General features: G+C 45.2%; 2 non-coding genes across 2 annotated transcripts; both read left to right on the forward strand.

Moving 5' to 3' along the window:
* The first annotated feature begins 1,253 nt into the window (after window positions 1-1,253).
* TRNAL-CAA (transfer RNA leucine (anticodon CAA)) lies at window positions 1,254-1,337 on the forward strand. The gene has a single exon. It is a non-coding gene; the product is annotated as a tRNA-Leu (tRNA).
* A 24,441-nt stretch (window positions 1,338-25,778) lies between these two features.
* On the forward strand, window positions 25,779-25,862 carry TRNAL-CAA (transfer RNA leucine (anticodon CAA)). Its single transcript has one exon. It is a non-coding gene; the product is annotated as a tRNA-Leu (tRNA).
* The last annotated feature ends 527 nt before the right edge of the window (window positions 25,863-26,389 follow it).

Consider the following 26,389-nt stretch of genomic DNA (forward strand, 5'->3'; position numbering starts at 1 on the left):
TGGCTCCTAGAGTCTTCACTCTTTCAACATGCCATTCGGGTCTTGTCGGTATTAGGGATTTCGGATACATGTACAAAATGAAAAAAGGAATTTCATATACATACAGAGTATTGTGTAGCAAAAAGCGCATAGACAACTCATAATAACAAACCCTTTTCTTTTCCTATAAACGTGATGCTAATTAAAACCAGCGTATAACAAGTGTGGGTTATGTGAACCGCACACAGCAATATCACAGAAAATCGTGTCAATGGCTGTTGAAAACCATAGGAGCCCCACCATCTCTCACCCTGCGGGTCTCGGCAGCGTGGCGTAGCGGAGTTTCGGCGACGGGCGCGTGTGGATGGACACATTTAGGAGGGTGACGTTGTCTGGCATTGTGGTGGCATCGACAGCAGTATGGCCTGGCAAGGTGAATGCGTTGATTGCTCATGAAGATGGGACGGCGGAAGATGGCGGATCATCCAGAGCATGCACATGCAGTGCGCCCTGCTGGTCGGCCGGGCCGGGTGATGCACTCGGCCCGATGCGGGAAAGCTGCATGAGGCCACCAGATTAGATAGTGCGCATTCATGCGGTTCGGGCACATTATAATGGTGTAGGTGTTGCGACTTTGTTCGCCAAATAGATGGCTTCGGGTTAATCCATATATGCATGTTGTGAGACTCTATTGAATAATAATAAAGATGGTTGCATGCATCAATCGATGCAGAGGCCAGGGGTAATCTTTCTTTTCAAAAAAAAAATCTAACCCTTGTAGAAATCAGACAGCTCCGGACCCTTCTTCATTCTCGCAGTTGGCCACCATGCTACTAGGAGATTCGGCACTGGTAACGGCGGGTGATCCACCATCCGTCTGCTCATTCACGGCAAGGACCCGTGTGAGAACAATCAATTGAAACAACAGAATAATGTGTCGGTATTATGCACAAATATGATTTGTAACCATTCCATGGCGCCGGTTGAGCATGCTCTTCTAACAGATTGTACTGCAAAAACCGATTCTCCCTTTTATGATGTCAGGTCTCGCTCAAGGATTTCAACACCTCTGCCTGAGAACCCAATGCTTCAGTTAACTTTACAAATATCTACTTTTCTGTTAACAGAGAAAATTAATAACATAATTTTTCAAGTGATGATGGCCATGGTAGTGATAGAGCTTGCTCTGGCTAGGGACAATCCGTGGACAGCTTGTAAACGAAAAAGCGATGCTACATTATAGATACATCTAATACTACAGAAAAAACAATTAAGTCAGGATGGCCGAGTGGTCTAAGGCGCCAGACTCAAGTTCTGGTCCTCTTACGAGGGCGTGGGTTCAAACCCCACTTCTGACATTTCTTTTTTATCACCTTTTGCTATCCAAAGGAAACCATTTTTGCAACAAGATCAGCTCCTCTCTCTTTGCTTTGCGAGCCTAGAGATTAAACCATTTTTATACATTGTTTTGGCTAGGGATTAACCAATCTGACCTTTGTAGACATCAAAGCTGTCAGCCGTATCAGCAATATCATATCACGGCGATATTTAAACAGACTATTGTAGACATGAAGAAAAAGTTGGCTAAACCAAGTGATTTCTACTTCCACTCCATTGTTTAAACAGATGCGAGTTACCAACGAACTTACAAAACTGAAAATATCTGCATTTCTACTTCAGCTGCTCTGCCTTCTTTGGGTTGTTTTTTGATACTTTGTGTTCTGAGCAGATGGCTTGTAAGTGTCATCAGGTTTTCGCCCCATGGCTGGTGGTCCGTTCCAGGATCATCACGCGGTGGGTTTTCTGGTGATGCGCCAACTCGCTCCCCCCTTTTCAGTCTCATTTCGCGCAAGAAGATTTTATCTGTTTTGAGTTGGGTGATGAACTTGGATAAAGACTGATGTATTTCCGTTGATTGCAAAATTAATGGAAAGGGGTTGTGAGCCCGGTTGGAAAAAAGCTGCTCTGCCTCCTCAAGTATTCGCTCATTCAACATGATTTCAGTTTGTGTCCTTTGAGAATCCACGTGGAAAACAAGACACGGTAATATATGCTTGTCACTCTAATCAGTGATATCACAACAGCTTTGTCATTTAAGATCTTCTCGGTATTGGGGATTTCACATACATGTGCAAACAAAAAAGAAATTTCAGATACACGGCATCAGCGAGTCACGGAAATTTAGGTTTACAGCTTTCTGTCTCGACTTCCGGAATCCACATGAAAAACAATACTGAGCCTACTTTCAGTCATGTTATAACTAAAGTAATTTCAGCATATGCTTCTCTCTGTGAAAAAGCCCCAGCTTGTAGCTCAACTTCATTATGGATAAACAAGAGACGTTGCTCTAAACATGCTCCTGAAGCCTCCTGTTCCCACGTGTTTTTTCCGCTCTTCTGATCTCCCCTCACAAATCATTTCCCTTTGTTTATTTGATTGCCGCTGCATGGTATGCTAAGCCAGGTGCTACCCAACAAGTTAGGAGAAGGCAATACCCAACAAGTTAAAACAAAGTGAATCCATGTAAGGTGCTACCTACTCTGGTGAAGTTGGAGCAGTATATATAAGAGGGAAGTATTATTAACGCAAGTGAGAGTTGGCGCTTGTATATGGTTTCCACATCCAATGCCCAGAGTTGCAATATGTATGTCGTCAACTAATATAAATTGTACACACCTACCCATTCACTTTGAAAGCCATTAGCCAATTCGCCATAAAAGCTTGGGCTAACCATGCAAAAGTTGGCTACCCTAAGCAGCTTCTACTTAACTTCACGGTTTATACATCCTCAAGTCTTCCTTCTCTCAACATGTTTTCAACATGCCGCTGTTCAGAATCCACGTGAAAAACAAGGCACACACAGAAATATGCTCATTTTATCACTAATCATTACTATCACAAACAACTATGTTAGAAAGACCTTCTCAATATTTGGAATATTACATACAGGTTAACAAAAATTATATACTCCATAGTATCATCAAGTGAAGCATATATAATCCCTTTTTCTTACACATGTGCTGTTAATTACAACCATGGCATACTATTTCCAATACCTAATTAACAATGTGTAGATAATTTGATATGTGAACCGAATGCACACAATAAACACACAAAATCCACATGTTCACAGGATCCACACGGAAGGCAAGACACACACAGTTATGCCTACTTTTATCACTAATCATTGGTATCACAAACAATTGTGTTCATTAGGGTGTTCTTGGTATTAGGGATTTCGGATACAATAAAAAACGAATTTCATAAACTATTTGTCCAGTGAAAAGCAAACAGATAACTCATAATCACAATTCCTCCTTTTCCTATGTAAATAGACTTGATACTAACTACAAGCAGCGTATACAAGTGTGGGTTATGTGAACCGCACACAGGAACAACACAGAAAATGGTATGAATGGCTGTGGAAAAACATATGGAATCCAACATCTCTCGCCCTCTTCGAAATCAGACGGCTCCAAACCCTTCTCCATTCTCTTCGTTGGCAGTGCCGCCCATTGTGCTACTAGGCGACTGTCACCAGTGGTACTGAATGATAGTCGCCTAGTATTTCTAGGAACTAAAGTGATTTCAACATATGTTCCTATCTTAGATGAAGCCGTGACTTCTAGCTTAAGTCCATTTAGTACCGGTAAGAACAATTGCTCTACGCACATACCTGAAGCCTCATGTTCCCACATTTTTCCAACTCTTCGGTTCTCCCCTCTCAAATCAGTTTCCTTTTGTTTTATGTGATTTGCCCTACATTATATGCTAAGCTATGTGATATCGAACCAGGTTTCTTAGGGGAAGGTGCTACCGGACAAGTTAAAATAAAGTGAAAGAATGTAGGGTGATATCTGCTCTGGTGAAGAGTGAGCAGTATATATAAAGGGGAAGTACTATAAAGACAAGTGAACTTTGGAGCATGCATTCAATATGTATGTCATCAATCAACATAAATTGTACAATCTACCCTTTCACATTAGAAGCTACTAGCAAATTAGCCATAAAAGCTCGAGCTACCGTGAAAGAGTTGGCTATGCTAAGCAGTTTCTACTTCACTTCATGGTTTGAACATGCTAAGTTACCAGCAAACGAACAAATTATCTCATTGAGTCTTCACTCTTTCAACATGTTTTCAGTAATGCCGTCGTTCATAATCCACATGGAAAACAAGATACACACAGACATGCTCATTGTATCAATAATCATTGCCATCGTTAACATGTTTTCAGTACAAATAATTTCATATTCATAGTATTCTCAAATGAAGGACACAGATACCTAATCCTTTTTTTTTCTTATACACGTGTTGTTGATTACAACCATCATATATAGTTTTCAATAACTAATTAACAACGCATAGGTACGTGAACCGCACAAAGCCACAGCCCAGAAAATCATATGACTGGCTGATCAAAACCTAAGCAGCTCCAACTGTCCAACATACTCGTCATTGTCAAGATCAAGAGGCTCCAGCCCCTTCTCCGTTCTCACCATTGGCCGCGCCGGCCATGGTGCCCATGGCAGCACTGCTACTAGGAGACTCGTCACCGGTAACGGCGGGTGATCCTTCGTCCATCTGCTCATTCACGGCAGAGTTTGACTGTCTCAGATGCATCGGCTGAGCCTTCTGTTGGTTGTGGCTCTTGTCTTGGAAGGGACCCTGGCTGCCAAATGGCATTCGTGGCCTCGGACATGGCGACGCCGATGGCTGTGGGGGAACCCAGTGGCGCTGGAGCGGGCTTCCTGTGCACTGGTGTCGATGCTGGTGCATCAACGGCGTTGCTGCCCCCGGAGTAGCATGGAGGATAACCTTAATTAGTAACCCTCCCGAGTGCCAGGGTTTGTCTCAACCGGTGGGTATGATTAACTAGTACTGCCTCCTCAAACTATGAGTACATCCGTTGTTGAGTTGCCTTATTTACTTTGCTCGTGCTTTCAATATATCGTGTTAGATTAGTGGTAGCATTCTGACGGCCTCGACGGCACGTCGCCGTCAATGGAGGAAGAGGAGGGCAGCGCCTCACAGAACCCTCCTATGATAACCGACCAATGCTCGAGGAATCGTGCCGTGCTGGATCCACGCACGAGTAGGCCACCCACCAGATCAGCAACCACTGATGTACCGAGCACAGGCTCCGGCACTACTGCAACCTACACCTCCACAACCAGATGCCAACACTTCGCCACCCAATGTTCCCCATAAGCTGCAGGCCCTGCCCGGCTCAGATCCGAAGGCTCCTAGCAGTCCAACCGTGCCGGCGCCGCCACGAAGGAAGAAGAATGCGATGCCAGACCTGATTACTTTAAAGAATTGTGTCTCTTGATGTCTTCTATTCCCGTGTAGAGTGTATTTAACAGTACATATGTTTGACTCTTCTTTCATTCTCTCGTCAATTTTTTTAAGGAGGGAAAACACTTTGTCTCTTCTACAATTTGTTCATGTCAATCCTCACATATACAGACGGAAGGAGGGCGGGTTTGAGGGCAATAGTATTACCCTCTCTGATCCATATTACCCGTCACTTTTAAGCGACAAGTAATATGAATCGATAGGAGTAGTATAAATTTAGTGTTAATTTCACGACCAGAGGTGAACTAATTCACTGACTTCTTGGGATATGCGGGAGCAGGACTTAGCAAATCTGCCCCTAAACACTCGCGGACGCGCCCAATCGTATCCGGGCGTGTTAATTTTGAGCCTCTATTTTATCTGTGCATGCAGCCATGCTCCTCACTTTCTCCCTTATATGTCGGGTGACTTGCATGTGATTGGGATATATGAAGAGAGAGAGAGAGAGAGAGAGAGAGAGAGAGAGAGAGAAAAGAGAAAAGATGGTCCAGGGTGGCCGCGTCCTACATGGCGAACTGACCGGACGTGTCCGCGGGCTCTCATATCCTCCCTACTTTGAGCATAATACGAGGGTTTGCGGACAGTCCAAACATATAGGGATGATACGAGGGGTTCGGTTGGGTCATTTTTTTTCTTTCCTTTCTTGTCCGATCACTCAGGGCCGGTCCCGAGGGGGGTGGGGGGGGGGGGGGGGGGGGGGGGGGGCGAAACAAGAACATGGAGCACTGCAAAAATGTGATTCAATACGCATATTGTATATGAAATATCCCTTGTTTGTTATTAAGATTACCCTAATTCATGGTTCATAAATATCCATAGTAAAAGCAAGTTTCTCTTCTATACTAGATTATGTAGGAGATGAACTAAATATGAGATCATGGTCACTCACATTGTTATAAATTGTGTTGATGTCAACATTGTCTTATGTAGGATTCTCCTCTTCTAGATTGACTAGTTTGTTCCTCCATAGCAACTAACACCAATTCATCGTGGATGAGGTCTTGTTCTCTTATAAAGCTGACCGATGGACCCTTACTGTGGTTCTATCAACTCATGTATATGTTTTCTCTTATCATCATTAACCGCACTTTTCTAGATGACATGGTGGCGCTGGAAAAAATTCAGGTAATTGGATATTCAGTTTTGCTAAAGCATAGCTAGATATGCCCTAAATATTGCACGTCTAGTCTTATGACATTGATTTTACGCGAAGATTCGTGTAGGTCCCATTTTCTTTTGTCTTTTTGTTTCTTTCTGGTTTGATTGAGTCATTTAGATGTGCAAGAACTAGGACACATCTAGATGTGCCATAGACAAACCCTTAGATATTAGCACAAAGTTACTAGTAGATGAATCCAATAAAATTTGTACTATCAATTATCCCTAAAAATTTACTCCCTCGGATAATGCCACGGCACTTATTATGGATCGGAAGGAGTATCAATGATTGGGCATGTCCGCCTCTGCGGCTGGAGTTGCAGGCGGCGGCGATCAGGCCTCACGCGAATCCATCAACAACCTGGGTGACGCAGCCGCGTTAGGTCCAATCGCGAAATTACTAATAGGTTGTTCTGTTCTCTTTCTACTTGGTGCGGTCGTGCCTCCTAGTCATGGTGCGCCGGTTCAGGAAGCTGGCGCTCACAGCCGCGCCTGCTGGGCCGGCCCACGACACCCCTTATCTATAAGACAAAAAATGTCCTAAAAAGATTGTTGCCGTGAGGATTCAACCACGCGACGTCCAGTACCTGTTCCAGTCGCCTAACCACTAGGGCAACCAATCGTACATGGATATTTCCATCGCGAACGAGTTAAGAATAATTAAAGTCGCGCTATTTATTGCGCACAGATTTGGGAAAACGTAATTTTTTTCGGGGAGAAATTTAAAAGTTCACAGATTTCAAAATAAATCACGAATTGAAAAGGTTAACGAACCAAAAAAATCATTGATTTTAAAAAACACAAATTTAAAAAAAAGTTCATCAATTTTGAAAAATAGGTCATCAATATCAAAAAAGTTCATTCGAATTTGAAAAAAGTTCATATTTTAAATTGTTCAGTGTACATAAAAAATCTTCAATGGGTATTTAAATGGATTTTCAGCGCATATCACAAAATTGTTCAATGTGTAGTTAAAAGTTGTTCAGGTTATATTACAAAAATGTTCAATGTATAAAATTTGTTCATCTTATATAAAAAAATGTATAAATATGTTTTACATTATTTTAATGTATATAACAAAAATGTTCGCTGTGTAGTTAAAAATTGTTCGTCGTACACCGAAAAAATGTTCAGTGTATATTTGAAAATTGTTCGTCGTATATAAATTTTTATTCATGTTCTCAATAATTGTTCATGTTTTAGAAAATTCATGGAATTTGAAAATTTTCATCAAATTTTAAAAAAGTTCATCGATTTGATTAAAGTTCATTCCATTTTAAAAATTTCATGAATTTTAAATAATTCGCATTTTTAGGAAAAGTAAAAAAGGAAAATGAGAAAAGAAAAAGAAGAAAGGAACCAGAAAAAAAAGAAAAAAAACACCCAGAAATAAGCCAGCAGGGGAAGCTGGTTTGGTGGGCTCTCACGGCCTACGTAAATAAAAGAACGAAAATAAATAACTGGACACAATCGGTACGTTGGTCTGTTGGTTAGTGCCAAAAGGAAAATATGAAAACGGGCCGGCCCAGCACGGCGCGGGGGTATGCGCCCGTTTGCGGCAACAGAAGAAACGGGCGCTTAAGGCGCCCGTTAGGAAACGCCCTAGTCATGGTCAAACCATCAAAGTGATCTTCGGTCACAATTAGTGATTTCGCACAATGCCTCCAGCCTCCTCCGTTAAGTTATTTTTTTTCTAGGGCCGATGCCTACGTACGCAAGGCGCACCCCGCCGTTATTTTCATGTGAACCTGAGCGAGGCCCAGCGGGATTTGTTTTCACTTCTGAAAGAGACTATGCGAGAGCAATTAGTTAACAAGCGCTCCTTTGGTAGCTTCGTAACGATCAGTGCCACTTCTCGCGCTCTCAGCCATTCCCCACATGTCGTGCTCTGGACGCTCCCTCCAGATTTTATTTAATTTTTCCGCATGCGTTTCGGCTTTTTAAAAGTTTTTTTTTTCAGATATTTTCGACGTTTTGGTTTTCCACCAGTCTTCCTTAGCTTTTGGATAAAAAAATCTGAAAAAAAAATTGCGCGAAAAAACGTGTTTTTTTCTCTTTCGCAAGAGTCATGGTTTTGCTTTCGCGAGAGTCACGGCCGTGCCTCTCGGAAATGAAAAAAAAAATGGATTTTCCGTTTTTTTCCTTTTGCGAGAGTCATGGTTTTGCTTCCGCGAGAGGCACGGTTGTGCTTTAGCAAGAGTCACGGCCGTGCGTCTCGGAAACAGAAAAAACATGTTTCTGTTTTTTTTCCTTTCATGAGTCGCAGTTTTGATTCCGTGAGATGCACGATTGTGCTTTCGCGAGAGTCACGGCCGTGCCTCTCGGAAACAAAAAAAAACGCCTTTTTTTTTCTCCTTTCGTGAGAGTCGCGGTTTTGCTTCCGCGAGAGTCACGGCCGTGCCTCCTAAAAAACACGTTTTCTCTTTCTTTTTTCTTTCCGCAAGAGTTACGGTTTTGCTTCCGCGAGAGGCATGGTTGTGATTTCGTGAGAGGCACGGGTGTGCCTCTTCCGGAAAGGGAAAACCCCGTGCTTCCGGTTCGGTTTCTTCGTTCGGTTTTTTTGAGAAAAAAAGTTCGTCAAAACCTATCAACATGGGATCTAGTTTTGGAGATCTCGACGCGAGGAATCCAACAGTGAAAGCAGTTCAAGATTTGGACACACGGTTTAAGAGATAAAACGTTTTGAATAAACGAATCTACGAAAAAAGGGAAAACTCCTTCGAAGGTTGGAGTGATCTTTGTAACGAGTACTCATCAACTAGTGATTTTAAGACTATGCACTACGTACCTGTTGGGGCCCAGTCGAGTCGGGGGCTCGAGGCGGCCGCCCCCTCAAGCCAGCAATGCGGTCACTGACTGGACTGGATACGCCCACGGACATTTGAGGAGGATTTAAGAAGGCAGGGTACAGATGCTCTTAAGCTGTGCCATGGAGCAACAGGAATTGAGCAGGGTGAGAGAGAGAGATGGAATTGCTACTTCCCACAATCCACTTGAAAAACAAAAGAGAGACACTAAGCAGTGCAGTTTCAACATCCGTCTTCTCGCTAGGAAGATGCAGCAAAACTTCTTGTCCAGCTTCACTCATCCACAGAAAAAAAATCCAAGCTTTATCCAAAAAAAGGAAAACAATCCCATGTTCTTTCACCTCCTATTACCGCTTGTTTTTTTCAACTCTTCGATTCTTCTCTCCCAATTTGTTTTCGTTTGTTTATGTGAGTTTCCCTAAATGATGTACTAAGCTTGGTGCTAGTACCACTCGGTCACCTCGTTCTTGTGATTTTGGAGCTATGTATTCCAGAATAACTTGATCCAAGACCAATACTCGACTCGTCTCTATTCCCGACGCCTCTCAATCCTGTGTGTTCTTACATATCTTTGGCTCTTCTCTCATATGTTCTCTCCAATGTTTGTGTGCTATTACACACTAAAACTAAATGGAGGAATAGGGTGTGCTATCTACACAGCGATGACGGGGTGATATATACAAGGGGGAAATCATTATCCCACAAGGTTGGTGGAGCATTTATGTACTCTCATGTGATGTGATGAATGTCCATGTGTGGCAATTGGTACATTGTTATAAGTTCTATACATTAACCGTTTCATCCCAACATCTCAAATTGGCAAGAAAGGTTGTGTACAACTAAGAAGTTTCCGCTTTGTTATATGTTATAACTTATAAATAGATGCATGAGAAGACATTAATCAAGCTCAGTTTGTGGGAATTGGCATATACAGTGGTACAAACTTGGATGACCTAGAGACTTGCGGTACAATGAGATTTTTTATCTCTACTAGAACAATGTAATCTATATCTAATTCATAACCTCCAATGTGCACACGGTTTTTGTAACACACAATGCACTAGTAGTAAATCAATACTGGTGGTTGAGAGAAGCAAGAGTGTTAGAAACATGCTACTAGTTCACTTAATTAGAAACTAATTCAGAGCACAAACCGAATTACACACGCACACAGCTCAAGGAGGAAGACGAATAGTTGAATATAGGGTAGGTCACTGACAATCCCCTCCCCTTAAATTTGGCTTGCCCTCAAGCCGATGTGAACCACCAAGATCCCAAGTCACTTGAATACAAGGCCCAAGGCAAACATCATCCATGCCGTAAAGAATGGTCTTTCTCTATTAAGCTCACAATGTATTGCTCTGACAATTTGAAACCTACCACCGATCCAATGGGCTCATTAGCACTCACTAGACAAGGAAATCATGAGAAACTCCCCCCCCCCCCTCCACACACACCTCCTCGCTCATCCCGTGTCGCCCCCGCGAGGGGGGGGGGGGGACCCTAGATTGTAGCCGGCCCTCCCCTCCTTCCCTTGATCAACCATCTCAAAATATTAGGATATGTTTAGTTTCAATAATGAAAGCCTTATATTTACAGATAATGAAAGATGCACCAGGGAGCACATGCTGAGGTTTTATACTGAGTGCTAATATTATCTCTTGTAATAATATTATTCTTTCAATACGGTGCCCTCTGGTAAATATTTTACAAGAAATAACATATGGAAGATGTCATCAGGCAGTGGCGGGCCTTATCTTTGTTTCTAGATTGATCGGTCTAAGCTACAAACATATCCTAACGTTATATAACTAAACTAACAATTGTAACTCAAATTGCTCAAAAACGCCACGAGAGACGCGCAAAGGCGCACCCCAACCGCTATAGTGTATTTTATGGCATGTGCTCTTTTTTTTTAAAAGGAGGTTAAACCCCCTGCCTCTGCATCAATCGATGCATGAAGCCATCTTTATTAATTGTTCTACAAAGGTCTAACAAGAACATACATCAATCCACCCGAAGCTACCACTCACACATACAAACTCGATAATGTGGAGTGCTCTTACTCCCCATATCTAAACCGGTGTCGTCGCCGATCCATCCACATAACGTATCCGGACCAACAGCCGGTGCAGCCTACCTAAAGCGCACATTGCTGCACACATTTTAGAAGCCGTCATCATCATTGGACCACTGACCCATTAGGAGATAGACCTGCATCATCCTTGCCAGTCCAGACATCCGGCGACTCCACCACGGTGCCACTGCCCTGCGCTCGTCCGTCCAGATGTGAAGACTCTAGAAGATTTGTCGTGTGTAGCACCTGCCAACCAGGCATAACTCAGCGTAGCGCCTGTCGGCTAGGCATGACTTGACAGCTCCACCGAAACTCCGTGCAAGACGAAGCCGCTCCACCTCATGCCTCTATTTTCCAGCGCTGCTTCACAAACGATGCTCCCAAGAGAGAAACGGCACCAGTAGTACCATCATCGTCCGATTTGGAAGACCAGATCCTAGGATTTCCCCCGAAGTAGCATGAGTGAGTCGACAACAATTACAAAATGATGCCTTCATCAAGGTAACGGTGCAAAACCCCACCATCGCCCGCCAACAGCTCGGTTTTCACCAGCAACTATATCTCCCCGACTCGTAGCCGGGACTAGATAACGAATCTCGAGATCCGATCACCCAGCCGTAGGCCGACCACCTCTGATGAAAGAGATGACCACCACCGCCAACTGCACCGATCAGAACATATCTGACCGGAGGTGCCGCCGACGCAACCACCAGGCCCTCCACGCCACCGACGTCGATCCAAAGGCAGATGGCGCGCCGCTGCCGACGACCGAATAGGGCTGGCCGGCGCGCCCGCAGCCCGCGTCGCCTCTGACGCCGCACCACAGCCATCGCTGTTGCCTATCGGATCGGGCGCGCCTCCACACGATTCGGGGCCCCACACACCCCAGATCCACAGGAGAGAGGCGATGTCCTCTGCCACCGCCATTGTTAGATCTCCGCCTCACTCAATGTTTTCACCTGTGCTCCTTCCTTGGGTTACACATGCAATGTTTTCTGTATTATGTTGGTTTAACTTCATGAATGATGTATGCACTAGGTTGTTTCGATAGACTGCTTATCTTCAGCCGCCAGATGAAGCTGACCGTGAAGATATATTCCAGATTCATACACGCAGCATTCCCTGCCATCACGATGTCAATCTAAACGAACTCGCAAGATTCACAAAAGACTACACCGGTGCCACATAAAAGCTCGTCTGCAGGGAAGCCGCTGTACTACCTGCAGCTCTTGTCCCATTCTGGTACGTAATTAGTAGGTGTATTTTTCAATAGAAGCTTGCTGATAAACTATTTGCATTTTCACAAGGAGAACTTTTTTGTGAAAAAGGCCTCGGGATTATATTAAAACTTCAGATGTAGTACAAAGCATCCTAAAGTAAATAAATTACAACGAGGTCCACACAGACCACCCGACGAAGATCACGCACGCCAAGGGCGGCTTGAGAGCACGCCTCCATCACTGCCGCTCCTCCAAGAGCCATCACCCTTGTATAGACAGCCATGGTGGACGGTAACTCTTCAACCTCGACCACGGAGGACCAGCACACCGGAGACACAGCCATCATCATCGAATCTTCGCGCAAATCCAGAGATCCACCCCCACAAGCACACCAGGACCCAACCTCCACGCAAATTCAGAGATCCACCCCCACAAGCACACCATCGACGGCGTTTAAGCAGATGTGAGTTACCAGCAAACTAACAAAAGTGAAATATCGTCCTTGAGAATCCACTTGGAAAAGAAGACACACAGTCACACACATATATGCTGATTTATCACTCTATGAGCCACATCACAAACGGCTATGTTATTAGGATCTTCTCAGTATTGGGGATTTTGGATACAGGTGCAAACTATATAAAAAGAGATCAGATATAATAGTATTGTCAAGTGAAGCACATAAATAACTAATCCATTTTATTTTCTTATAGAGTCGTCAAGTCCATGAAGCCTTGGCGCAGTGGTAAAAGTTGTTGCCTTGTGACCACGAGGTCATTGGTTGACCTCCAGAATCCACCTGGAAAACGAGAATGAGCCTACTGGCATTCATCTAGAAACACTAGAACCATCGATCACTTCTAGACCTGTCCATCTGAGATAATGCCGCAACTTCTAGCTTAACTTCATTCAGTATTGAAGTAGTGGCGGAGCCAGAAATTTTGTTTAGCCTGGGCAAACTTCAGCCTAAGTGTCTAACTTGGAAATCACAATCGGATGTTCAGATAGAGAACATGTAAGATAGCCTTAAACTTCCGAACCACAAATCTGCACTAATATGGAGTGAAAATACAATTGTAATTTTGAAGTGAACTGGTGTGACTGTACTTCTGTTTCCGGTTGCATATCATTCACATTTTGATTGCCGATTCAAGACTGAAAATCTTTTCATGGGGCACTCAGATAGATACGTTGTGCTAGCTGCTCTCGAAATAATGCGATGCTCGAATGTCCTCATGAAAAGGAAAGGACTTCTGGGATATCTTAGATAAAACACTTATGTTTCCTCCATCCTTCAGGCAGTGAGTTTGGTTTGAGCAATTGTTTAAAATAGATTATTTACCCTTTATCATCTCTTATAACAACTCCGGTTGAACATGCATTGGTATCATGATTAATGCAGCATGAAGATTCGGTTTCAACATACCTCGCAAAGGCCGACTACTATTTCTTCGTGGGCAGAAAGTCCAAAATTTTCTTTTTTAGTACCCCTTATTCTTTTCTCTTGTCGGACCTTCTATCCATAACGAATTTCTAGGACTGGTAAATCGATGTGGGAATAGATAAAGGGACCGCCTGGAACTCAGCTAGCTGAGTTATAGTATGGTCTCAATCACCTGATGTAAGCTGATGTCATCAACTAGTTGTGTCACCCCGTTTTTTGTTTTTGAGTTTGGACGGAAGCCCGTTTATTGTTTCCCTGGCTTGTTTTCTGTTATTCCTTTTACAAAGCCTGGAGGCCCAAGTGGTTTGGCGCACACATCTGTTGGGCTTTTTTGCTCTGTTTTTGTAGTGTTTATGGTTTTGCCTGGCAAAAAAAGGGGGGGATTGGTCGCTACGTACTTCTTTGTCTAGCGTCTCTTTTTCTTGTTGGGTTGGGCCAGATTTTCATTAGCTATTTACTACACATATATACAAAAGAAAAACCATTTTAGATGAGGTTGTCATCACGTGACTTTGGACTGAAAAAAGAGACGCATTGAGAAGAAAAATCGACCCTAAAAGACTATGAGTAGTAACTATATTTAAGAGAAAAATGGCCAAGAATGTTTTTAAAGAATTGCTGCCGGATCTGAAACATGCGATTGCGATTGATTTACAACTTGCAGTTGTGACCTCAACTTGAAAACTTCCGGTTGCAACCCACTAAAAAACTTGTAGTTGCCGTTTAAAACTTTGAAAACTTTCTGTTGCGACCCCACTTGAAAACTTAAAGTTGGGACCTGATTTTGAATACTTGCAGTTGCGACCCAACTGTGAAAACATGCAGTTGCAACTCGACTTTGAATACTTGCAGTTGCAACTTGACATTGAAAACTTGCAATTGCAATCTAACTTTGTATATCTATAGTCGCGGCCACATTTAAAAATTTGTAGTTGCGGCCTCACTTGAAAACTTGCAATTGCAACCCGACTTTGAATACTTGCAATTCCAATCCGACTTTGAATACTTACAATTGTGACCTGAATTTGAGTATTTGCATTTGCGGGCACATTTAAAAACATGCATTTATGTCCCCACTTGAAAACTTGCAGTTGCGACCCAACTGTGGAAACTTGCAGTTGCGATCCGACTTTGAATAATTGCAGTTTCAACTTGACATTAAAAACTCGGAGTTGTAACCCGACTATGAATATTTATAGCTGCGACCACATTTAAAAATTTGTAGTTGCGACCTCACTTGAAAATTTGCAATTGCAACCCGACTTTGAATACTTGCACTTGCGATCCGAATTTGAATACTTACAATTGCGACCCGAATTTGAATATTTGTAGTTGCGGCCACATTTTAAAATATGCATTTATGACCTCACTTGAAAACTTGCAGTTGTGACCACAGTAAAACACCTGCAGTTGCGAGCCGACTTTGAATACTTGCAGTTGCATCCCGATTGTGAATACTTGCAGTTGCGGCCCCACTTGAAAACTTGCAGTTGCGACCCCATTTGAAAACTTGCAGTTACGCCCCGGCTTTGAATACTTGCAATTACGACCCCACTTGAAAACTTCCAATTGCGACCACATTTAGACTTGGAGTTGTGACCCGACTTGAGTAATGATGTCATTAGAATAAGAAGGAAAACAAAAGAAGACGCAAAAAATATTAAACAAAAATGAAAAATAAAATGTAAAAACTAAATGATATATGAAAATCAAAAAATGAAAAATATAGAAAATAAAAAGGAAGAGAAACACAAAAAAAGTGAAAGCCTAAACAGTCAATCTTTAATCTATTGTAACGAAATAAATATTAGGCTGAAATAAATGAATACACTTAATTAGGAAAAGGAAAATAGTGGAACAATTTTCTACTATTTTAAAAACTAAAAATAAAATAAAAATAAAAATAGCAATTAATTCAGAAGAAAACAATTAATCAGGGGATAAAAAAACTGAAAAGGAAAGTCGTTAGAAAAGAGCTGACCATGGCACCTACGGTCAACAAATGACAATAACATGATTCAAAAAAATAAAAAAAAAATGACAATAACATGCAAACAGCTAGCAACGATTCACAAGGGCTTCCCCTGTACGATTCAAAGGAGGAATGCAAACAGCTAAAAACAATTCACATCCTTCGAATCATCCTTTTTCTTTTTTTGGTTGGGTAAAAAAAAAACCCACGTAGCCCAGCTCCGTAGACAGAAAACAAAAGCAAGCACTCATGCACATGGGCTGCCCCCTGTACGAGACCGCAGCCTCGGCAACGCACAACGACGACACAATATCATGCGTGGCGATCGCACGGTCAGAAAAGTGACTGAGACCATAAATAAAACTCAGCTAGCTGAGTTCCAGCAAAACCGATAGATAAAACGGGTTGTGAGCGCTTGTTCTATTATTAACCAAAAACCTCAGCTTCTCCAAAATTGAAACTTAACAGTCAGCTATTAAGAACAAAATCTCTAAATCATAAACTAGGCTTCCCGACGTACAAGCATCAAATTTAAGCCCCAACTCTATTTACTCGGATTTTCGCAAAAAAAAATCTATTACTCGGATGGCCAAATCAGTTTGCAAATTTACCTAATCACGAGGGAGAGGATGAGTAGTGGAGGTTGCATGCCATTCCTGCCTGTATCCAGTCGCTAACTTTCCCGTTGGCAGCAACACGCCCAGCCGCCCAGCCTAGCCGCTACCAGTCGCCGGTCGGTCTTCGGGCTAGGCAGTCATGGGGTGAACAGCCGAAAAGGTTGGGAGTTCGAGCGATCTACATATCGAATAAACGAACAGGCGTTCCTCGCTTGGGGCTTTCTAGGCCAAGGTCCATCGCTAGTTCTCACTATGCCCACTACCGAGAGAAGCCCAAAACAATTTTTCCCGGGAAACCATGACCTACTGGCGGATTTGCCAAGTTAAAACAGGACGTCGTACAACATCGCCAACGCATCGAGCCCGGGAAAGTGCCCAGGGTCGCTGGGCGCTGGCTCCGTCCCTGCACTGAAGAGACCAGTTGCTCTACCCATGTTCCTGAACCCTCCTGTTCCCACATGTTTTTTCAACTCTCCTGCTCTCCCTTTGCAATGATATACTAAACTAGGTGCTACACAACAAGCTTTTGTTTTAGGGGAAGGCGCTACCCGACAGACAAATTAAAACAAATGTAAGATGATGTCTACAATGGTGAAGTTGGAGCAGTATATATAAGGGTGGCGACTACGTAGCTTTGAAGGTGACCAATGCTACGCACCAACCAGTTCACCTTCAAAGCTACCTAGTTCGACATAAAAGACAGAGCTAACGCGATGCTGAGAGAAAATGTTGGCCGAACTTATAAAACAGTAGTCGTCTGCATTTCTATTTGAGCAACTGTGGTGCCTCCTCAAGTTTTCAACATGTGTTCAACTTGTGTAGAGAGACAAGGTTGCTTGATGCTACATTTTGGGTTAAAAAGAAAATAGTCGTTTATCAAAAAGAATGTGTTCATGAATCAGGATCCACATGGAAAATGAGACACACACGGTTATGCTTACTTTATCAATAATCATTGCTATCACAATCAGATGTGTCATTACGGTCTTCTCAGTATTAGGGATTTTGGATACATGTACAAAAAAAAAGGAATTTCGTATACAGAGTATTGTCTAGTGAAAAGCGCACAGAAAACACATAATCACAATCCCTTCTCTTTTCCTATAAACATGATGCTAATTACAACCAGCGTATAACAAGCGTGGGTTATGTGAACCGCACACAACAATAGCACAAAAAATCGTGTGAATTTTTTTTAGAAAAGGAGGAGGAACCCCGGCCTCTGCATCTGAACGATGCATGCAGTCACTTTATTAATTATTCACACAAAACTTTACAAAGTCATACAACAGTAATTTGAAGCCACCGTCTAGGCAACAAAAGTGTCACTACTCCTATCCAAATAATGAAGGGATGCTGATAGTCTTGGCCTAATACCAAACAGACCTCACAGCCATACCTAACATCTAAGACCTGAGGTCCCAACCAGGACGCCTGCCGGGTATGGGCACCTACCAGTCCGGCGTGCTCCTCAACCAGGACGCCTACCGGGTATGAGGCCGCCGCAGCCACCTGCCATCAATCCATCTTCAGAGTTGTACTGCTGCATGAACCTTGCCCGGTCTAGCTGCCGCCGACTCCACCACAACGCCAGACAGCGTCGACCTCCTGCGCGAGTCCATCATCGCACATCAGATGCCTAATCTCCAGAGCGTCGTGCCATCGAGATCCGACACCATCAATGTGTGTGATGAAGCACCGCTCCTCCTCTTGTCACCTTCAGCCATCACTTGCTCCAAAATGATGCCCCCATGAGGGAAAACGCTACTAAGAACGCCATCATCATCCGATCCGGGAGATCCAGGTCTAGGGTTTCCCCCGGAGCCTCCCGAGCCTGAAGAAGCAAACTGCAACGACGATGCCTCGACAAGGGAACGTCATCTAAGACGCCGCCATCGTCTACCATGACCGTAGTCGGCGCGATTTTCATCGGAAGTTGCTCCACCAGACGTGCGCCGCCAGCGTCGCTGATCCCTTCAACGGGAGTAAGCTCCAAAACGATGCTCTGAAGAGGGGTTACGACGCAAAAGCACCGCCATCGCTCGATCCTAAGGAGATCTAGGGTTTCCTCCGGAGTTGCCCGTGCTGTCAAGGACCAGACAAGGGAAGAATCTCTATGGATCCGCCCAGCTGCCGACGAGCCGCACCCACCACCGCGCTGACGGCAATCCAGTGACCAAGGCCCACGCCAGGACCCAGATCCGGCCGTGCCGCCGCGAACCCATCTGGTCGTGCCACCGCCGTCTCTGGCGACCGCGACGCACCAGACCATGAAGCCACCTGCCGCGGGGGAAGAGAACCGCCAAAGCGCCACCACCACCCGCCGTGGCGTCCGGCCCGGCGCCACGCTCCGGCCCGGGGGCGCCGTCCCGCGCCAGCTCCACACGAGCGGGAGGAACACGAGCCCCCGTCGCCGCCGGCAACGGCAAGGCTTCGCCTGGCCGTGCCCTTGGGCGGCGGCGAGGGAGGAGGAAGAGGAGAGGAGCTCCACCATCTCTCACCCTCGTAGAAATTAGGCAGATCCGGACCCTTCTCCATTCTCGCCATTGGCCCTGGTACTACTAGGAAATTCGACTACTAGGAAATTCGGCATTGGCAACGGTGGGTGATCCACCACCCGCCTGCTCATTCGCTGCAAGGACCCCAGTGAGAACGATCAATTCAAACAACAGAATAATGTGTCAGTATAATGTGCAAATATGATTTCTAACCATTCCATGGCATCCGTTGAGCATGCTCTTCCAACATATTGTACTGCGAAAACCGACTCTCCATTGTATGACTATGTTGCGCGGATACTTCAAAAAGTGCGCGTATCCAGCCGGATACTGCCCCGATACTTCCCGATACATATCCCGTAAGTATCCCTGGATATTTTGATATTAAAAAAAGAAAATAATGTTTGATACTCCTAGGATACTTCTGCGATACATTTTGGATACCCCTCGTTCGACGTGAAATCCCCTCAATAATAAAGGCGCACCTTTGAAGATTCCCAACATGGGCGTGATTTCATGTGAAAACATGTCTGTCGATGTTTTTTATTCAATTAAAAGGTTAGCAAGAGAGAGTCGATGCATTGATTGGAACAGCAAACCTGGTCAAATCTCATGGCCAATTAATGAAAGTGGACTAAGTGCAAGAAAAGAAAGGGGTAATCGTATTGAGGCATGCTTTGACCTAGAAAATCTTTTAGGTACCTCGGGATGACAATGTTAGGTTTTGGCGACTCGGAGGCGACTCCCCCGCTGCCGCCGCCGCCGCCACCGCGGGACCTTGGTCCCGTCGCTGCTGGCGATGTTGCCATGCGCGCCGCCCGGCTGTGCTATGGCCCTGCTGCGGCCTCGTCCGCCCTCGCACCGCGGAACCCTCGTGTTCCTGGCGGTCCTGCTGAAGATCAGATTTGTTTCGGCGACTCAGGGGCCACCCCCCTGCCGCCGCTGCCGCCGCTGCGGGACCTTGGTCTCGTCTCTGCCGGCAATGTTGCCATGCGTGCCGCCCGGCTGTGCTATGGCCCTGTTGCGGCCTCGTCCGCCTTCGCACTGCTGAATCCTCGTGTTCCTGGCGATACTGTTGGAGATCAGATTGGTAAGGAACGTATGGGCCGCGCTGTGTTCGATCGACGGCATGGGTCTGTTAAGGGAAGTGATGGGAAGGACACAGCCAATTCAAGAAATCCTAGGGCGATCAAGGAGCCGCAAGATAAGGCATGTGATCCTCCTGACCGAGCTCGTGCACCAACCCGGCGACCTGCAACACTGAAAAGGGCAGCGGCGCTGACCACTCCCATGCTACCTGTGGGGATCGCGTCCGGAGCGTCTGTGGCGAACCTGAAGGCTGGTGGGGGCGATCACGGGGCTCCCTATGTGGACGCTACCCGCCCGAAGCCGGTCAACGGGGAACCTGTGGATCCTGTGACGGTGAACCCGGATGTATTGGTTGTCGCCGTCACTGTTAAGCATAGTTTTAAATAGCGCGCTAAGCATCTTAGCGGCGGACCTCTTCCAAATGCTATAGCGAGCTATAGCGGAGCTATAGCGCGCTATTTGAAATGTTTGTTCATTTGTTTGGATCAAAGTCTCTTAGCGCAAGCCCTTTTGTAAACGCTATAGCGTGCTATAGCGGAGCTATAGCGGGCTATTTAAAACAGTGCTGTTAAGAGGATGGCTGAGGCACTGCAGCTGTTTAGGGAGGAACCCGAGTGCAGCAAGGTCAGAGAATGCTAGGCAAACGTATTGCAGCAAGAAAAATACAAACAGTGATGGTATCTAGTGAAAGCAAGGATAAAGAGATGACTGCAGCTGTTTTAGTGTTAGGCAAGCGTAATACAGCAGAAAAAGAACAAACAGTGGAGATCATGGTTCAGGAGCAGGAAATCATCCCATTTGAAGAAGGGGTGGCTGGGGGTGGTCAGCAGAGAGGCAAGGTGATGGCAGACATGCAGGTTGACGCCATGGCTGTGGATGAACAGATAGAAAGGGAAGCAACCGGTCTTGGGGCTGCCGGTGTCCTGACGGGGCCAAGTGTGGCGTCCCGTCAGGTGCAATGAATTGTTTGGCTTGGAACTGTCGGGGCGCGGCCAACAAACCGACAGTTCGAGACCTAGTGGGCCTCACGAGGACCACTAAAGCAAAATTGGTCTTTCTTAGTGAAACTAGAGTTAAAGCAGAAAAAGTTCGTCGTTTACGTGGTAGATTGGGTCTTAAAGGTTTTGCCGGATGTGATAGTAAGGGCCTTAGCGGTGGACTAGCACTCTTCTGGTGTGATCAAATCTTTGTGGATGTTCAGGAAATAAATGATAGATACATTGATGCTTATGTTCGTCTGTCTGCAAATGATCCGACTTGGAGATTGACATGCGTGTATGGTGAACCACGGGTAGAGAACCGACATTTAATGTGGGAGAAAATGCAGAATCTGAAAACTCGATCACAGTTGCCGTGGTGTGTGATTGGTGACTTTAACGAGGCGATGTGGTCCTTTGAGCACCTCTCCGTTACGCAAAGGGGAGAGCGACAAATGCTTGACTTCAGAGATGTGCTAGAGATGTGTGGCCTGACGGATTTGGGCTTCTCGGGTCTCCCATTTACTTATGATAATAGACAGGCTGGACGACGCAATGTCCAAGTCCGTCTAGATCGTGCAGTGGCTGACAATAACTGGCGTGATATCTTCTCCGAGGCAAGGGTGGTGCATCAGGTCAGCCCATGTTCAGACCACTGCCCAATTGTCCTCCAATGTGAAAAGGAAATCCAGCACAGACCGAAAGCTTGGCAGCGGCGTTATGAGGTCATGTGGAAAAGGGATTTCAGCTTACCAGAGAGAATCAAAGAAGCTTGGGCGAAAGCGGGTCAGAAAGTACATCTGGGTGATGTGCGACGCGGCTTACATGATCTGATGGCCGAACTGCACCATTGGAGCAAGTCCAAGTTTGGGAGTGTGGTCTGCGATTTGGAGCAGTCAAGATCGAGGCTTGAGGAGCTGATGAAGATGAACGCCGACAGAAACGAAATCAGGAAAGTACAGGACCATATGAATGAGCTTCTTTACCGTGAAGAATTAATGTGGTTACAAAGGTCTCGCATGGACTGGCTGCGTGCTGGAGATCGAAATACAAATTTTTTTCATCAAAGGGCTGTGTGGAGAGCAAGAAGAAATAAAGTTAAATTCCTCCTAGATGATTCTGGTACACGAGTTGACAAACAGGACGAGATGGGTGGTCTAGTGGACACCTTTTTCCGATCGCTCTTTACTTGTGACACTACCCTCGACCAGGAACCTCTTGTGCAACTTTTTGAGCAAAAAGTGACGCCGGCTATGAATGACAGACTTTGTGCTGAATTTTTTGAAAAAGAAATCTCCGACAGTCTATTCCAAATAGGTCCACTAAAGGCGCCGGGTATTGATGGGTTTCCAGCGAGATTCTTTCAAAGAAATTGGTTAACTCTGAAGGATGATATCATACACGCGGTCAAGGAGTTTTTCCGCACAGGTGTGATGCCGGAGGGTGTCAATGATACGGTAATTGTGTTAATACCAAAAGTTAATGATCCAGTGAAGGTAACTGACTTCAGGCCCATAAGTCTATGCACTGTCATCTACAAAATTGTGGCAAAGTGTTTAGTTAACAGATTAAGGCCCATATTAGATGATATCATATTACCACAACAAAGTGCCTTTGTTCCTGGACGCTTAATCACTGATAATGCACTCCTAGCCTTTGAGTGTCTTCACTGCATTCAACATGAAAAAAGAGTGGAAAATAGTTACTGTGCATATAAGCTTGATTTATCTAAAGCCTATGACAGAGTGGATTGGGTCTTCTTGAAGCAAACGATGCTGAAGCTTGGCTTTGCTCACCAATGGGTACAGTGGATTATGACATATGTGACCTTGGTGAGATACTCCGTGAAATTCAATGGGGTCATCTTAGATTCATTTGCACCGTCACGTGGTCTTCGGCAAGGTGATCCATTATCTCCATTTTTATTCCTTTTTGTGGCTGATGGTCTTTCTGCTTTACTCAGAAAAGGCATAGAGAATCAAAGTCTTCAAGCTTTAAGAGTTTGCCCAAGGGCCCCTGCCATATCTCATTTGCTATTTGCGGATGACACACTTTTGTTCTTTAAAGCTAATGGTGACCAAGCTCAATACATAAAAAGTGTGATTAATAGTTATGCACGTGCCACTAGGCAGCTCATCAACCCACAAAAATGCTCCATCCAATTTGGTGATGCTTGCCCAGTAGAGGTGCAGCAAGCTATCAAGCAAGTGTTGCATGTTACTAACACTGAATTTGAAGGCAAATATCTTGGGCTTCCAACTCCAGATGGAAGAATGCATAGAGGAAAATTTCAGATGCTACAAGCTAGTCTTACTAAAAGGATTATGGAATGGGGTGATACTCTATCCCAAGCTGGAATTGAAACAATGATCAAGGCTGTGGCTCAGGCCATTCCAACATACATCATGGGAGTTTTCAAACTGTCGGCCTCGGTGTGTGATGACCTCACTAGGCTGGTTAGGAACTTCTGGTGGGGATCAAGAAATGGGAAGAGGAAAACCCACTGGAAATCATGGGAGAAAATGACACAACCAAAAGGAAAAGGGGGTCTTGGCTTTCGTGATTTCAGAATTTTCAATCAAGCCCTATTAGCTCGTCAAGCTTGGAGGCTCGTCACGAAACCAGACTCACTGTGTGCTATGGTCTTAAAGGCGAAATATTATCCTAACGGCTCCCTAGTGGGCACTGTTTTTTCAGGTAACGCTTCACCTACCTGGCATGCGATCCAACATGGTTTGGAACTGCTAAAACAAGGGATCATGTGGCGTGTGGGAAACGGAGAACAGGTGCGTATATGGCGTGATCCTTGGCTCCCTAGACCCCCCTCATACCGGCCGATCGTGGGGCGGGGGGCATGCCGTCTGCATCGCGTCAACGAGCTACTGGATGGGAATGGCCGCTGGATCCCGGAGCTAGTCCAACGGCATTTCCACCCAATTGATGTTGCATGTATATTCACGATTAAAGCTCGCCACAGCGTCAGGAGGACGTCTTGGCCTGGGCGCCGGATCCTCGGGGCATCTTTTCCGTCCGCAGCATGTACCACCTCGGAGTCAACCTATCTACCAGCACCAACGTTGGTGCAATGAGCAGGGCACCGGACGGCACTCGTGCCGTCTGAAAGGCAGTGTGGGGGTGCCCTGCTCCCCCGAAGGTACGCATTTTTGCGTGGCGTCTAATCACAAACTCACTAGCGACCATGGAAAATAAAGCCAAACGAAAACTGGAGGTCACTAATATTTGTGTGCTTTGTGGCATGGAATCCGAGGATACATTCCACGCTATGTGTAGGTGTCCGATGGCGAAAATGCTATGGCAGGCGATGGCGAAGTTCCAGTCTATGCCGCGTCTTCAGGATGTTCTTAATTCGGGCACGGAGTGGGCTCTTCACCTGCTAAACCAATGCACGGATGAGCAGCGTCTTCCGGTGATCATGACGCTTTGGAGAAACTGGCACGTCCGCAACGAAGTAGTGCACCACAAACCGGCTCCCACCATTGAAGCTTCCTGCAGATTTTTGTGCAGCTACATCGACAGTCTGTACTGCATTCAGCAACACCCGAACGATGATGTGACCAAAGGGAAAATGGTGATCAAGCCAAGCTGCTGTAGCTCGCGTATGAAGTCACCAATAGAACGGATGGAGTGCACCAGACCGCCGGAACAATGGTCCAAACCACCGGAGGGCTGGGCCAAATTGAACATCGATGGCGCCTGGAGAGAAGAGGATGGCACGGGCGGCGCAGGCATGATTCTTCGCGACCAAGATGGCTCCATCATTTTTGCATCTTGTAGGTTCCTTACGACATGCACGAGTGCCCTTGAAGCCGAAGTAGCTGCTTGCATGGAAGGAATTTCCCTCACGCTAGCACGGACTACACTGCCGTTTATCCTGGAGACTGACTGTCTTACTGCAGCAAACATGATCAGAGATGTTGACACCAATAGATCCCCAGTGGCTGCCCTCATCGGTGAAATCAAGCATCTCCTGGCACTTGGACGTGAACATGTGATAGCACATGTGAGTAGAAACAAGAATAAAACTAGTCATGCACTTGCCCAGATGGGTATTTCTGAACTCCGTACAGCCGTTTGGGTTCGTCATGGACCTGATGAAATTGGCGCCTTATGCCATCAGGATTGTAATAATCTTCCTTGATTAATACAATCCTTTCTTTTCGCAAAAAAAAAGAAGCTCCTAAATTTTTTCTTCATATTTGTAATAATTAATATATGTAACATCTATATATAAACGTATCCCCGTATCCATGTTTTAAGAAAATTGACGTATCGGGCGTATTCCCGCATCGCGTATCCGATACGTATCCAAGTATCCGTGCAATGTAGTTGTATGATGTCAGGTCTCGCTCAAGGATTTTGACACCTCTGCCTGAGAATCCAATGCTTCAGTTAACTTTACAAATATCTTCTTTCCTGTTGACGAGAGAAAAATAATAACATAATTTTCAAGTGATTATGGCCACGGTAGTGATAGAACTTGCTCTGGCTAGGGACAACCCGAAAGCTTCCAAACGAAAAAACGATTTCACTAAATAACAGTAATACTTCTAAACATACCAGTAAGTCAGGATGGCCGAGTGGTCTAAGGCGCCAGACTCAAGTTCTGGTCCTCTTACGAGGGCGTGGGTTCAAACCCCACTTCTGACATGTTTTGTTTTTGTTTTTGGCTCCATAAAAATATGAAGAAACTAGTGCCTAGCGATTCATTCTATACATTGTTTTTGTAACTATCATTGTAGGACAATGATGCTTCCAAATACTTTCCGGTCGCGGTACTTGATGTCTACTTAAGAAAATGGAACGTTTATATATAAAAGAACTATATATAAGAGAAACTCAACTTCGGGGAAATGAGGGCGACCCGGGCGACTGGGCGGGCGTCCGTCCCAGCGTGCGAGACGGCGCCGTCCATCGGGGGGATCGCTGGCGGGCGCTTCTGGGCTCTCGCCGAATCCGACGAAGATGACGCGGACGACGATGGGGAGAATTCTCCGGCGGAGTCGCCGCCGTCTCCGACGCCCTCCGATCTCATATGTGATTTTTTTTCATTCAGGTTATAGCGAGGATGATGCGGCTACGACGATTGATCGGATTCTGCCACCGAATGATCCGGCGTATTGGTCTTCACGCGGGCGAGAAGAATGAGATGATCTGACGCGTAGTTCATCAGAAGA

This window comes from Triticum aestivum, chromosome 3B (genome assembly GCF_018294505.1).
Source record: "Triticum aestivum cultivar Chinese Spring chromosome 3B, IWGSC CS RefSeq v2.1, whole genome shotgun sequence".
Lineage (NCBI taxonomy): Eukaryota > Viridiplantae > Streptophyta > Magnoliopsida > Poales > Poaceae > Triticum > Triticum aestivum.